Raw genomic sequence first — 1,248 nt, forward strand, 5'->3', positions numbered from 1 at the left:
CAGTATATACACAGTCAAACCTCAGTTTTCGAACGTCTCTGTCCTCGACCAAATCGGTTTTCAACCAAAAATTTTGCGTTTTTTGTGCCTCAGATTACGACCGAAAATCGGTTCTCGACCAAACTGAGCGCACTTGAATGTGCCACTTGACTCCTCTCGCCTTCCTTACACGAGGAAGTGACGCTTCCTCGGGTAGCGTTCCCTTGTGAGCAGACGTGTTCAATGAAGATTTTTTTTTTAAAGAGCGGGGTATCAGTTTTCGAACAGCCTTTCAGAACGGATTATGGTCGAAAACTGAGGTATGACTGTATATAGTGTAAACAAAAATCATACTGTATGTACATATATGTGTGGGGATAGGGGTGGGATGGCAGTGGCTCGGTTTGTCAAGCAGGTCATGCAGGGACTGAAGGGTCGCCTGTTCGCATCCCAACTTCGACTGTCTGTTAGCTGTCGAGGTGTACTGAACCCTAATTTGCTCCTCGTGGGCCTGGTCGTGCCTTGCATGGCAGCAACCACCCATTGGTGTTTTTAATTGTAGGAATATGAGGCTTTGTAGAGCGCTATACGTATAAGTGCAATCCATTTACCATGTAGATATAGGAAGGGTTAAGATGCCTTCCCACAGGAGTTTTCTCAGAGTTAAGAAGCAAAACGTTCTAGGCCTACCATTGGTCAACCTCAACAAGACGCACTTTTAGATTTCACCAGCATGAGAAAAGTCATAAAAAAACATTTCACCTGCTAAGCCAACTTCAGTGATCTGAAATGGAATTTTGGTTGATGTTTAGTCCATAAATTGAGAAGACAGTCACCGGGTGTCTTGAGATGAGCATAAACCTCCACAAACTATCACTCAGGAAAAAGCAGGGATGGTTGAGCTGGGGAGACTTTAACTAATTTTTGTTCTCTTTGAGGAAGGCTCGCGGTTCCTGACTTTGACAACCCCAGCGGCATGTAAATTCATTTAAAACTCCAGCAACTATTGAGTAGTCTACCTCTAGTATCACAGAAAATTGCGAAGAGCTATTCAGGCTTGCCTGCAAATTGACCGTTTGCTTGTGAAAGGTCTTGATATTGTGCAAAAGCATCATATATTTTTGGTTAGTTAGCAGTGCAATGCTCAGAACTAATGTGTCCATGTCACTCTTGGTGTCTGTGTGTGTGTGTGTGTGTGTGTGTGTGTGTGTGTGTGTGTGTGTGTGTGTGTGTGTGTGTGTGTGTGTGTGTGTGTGTGTGCGTGTGGGT

At 44.2% G+C, this 1,248-nt stretch overlaps 1 protein-coding gene across 16 annotated transcripts in view; it reads left to right on the forward strand.

Annotated features, from left to right (window-relative positions):
* Positions 1–1,248, forward strand: part of rims1b (regulating synaptic membrane exocytosis 1b) — a 96,283-nt gene that overhangs the window by 64,480 nt on the left and 30,555 nt on the right. The gene's annotated exons all lie outside the window — the stretch shown is intronic.

The sequence above is a fragment of the Hippocampus comes genome, unplaced genomic scaffold, assembly GCF_001891065.2.
Source record: "Hippocampus comes isolate QL1 unplaced genomic scaffold, H_comes_QL1_v1.1 scaffold158, whole genome shotgun sequence".
In the NCBI taxonomy this organism is placed as follows: domain Eukaryota; kingdom Metazoa; phylum Chordata; class Actinopteri; order Syngnathiformes; family Syngnathidae; genus Hippocampus; species Hippocampus comes.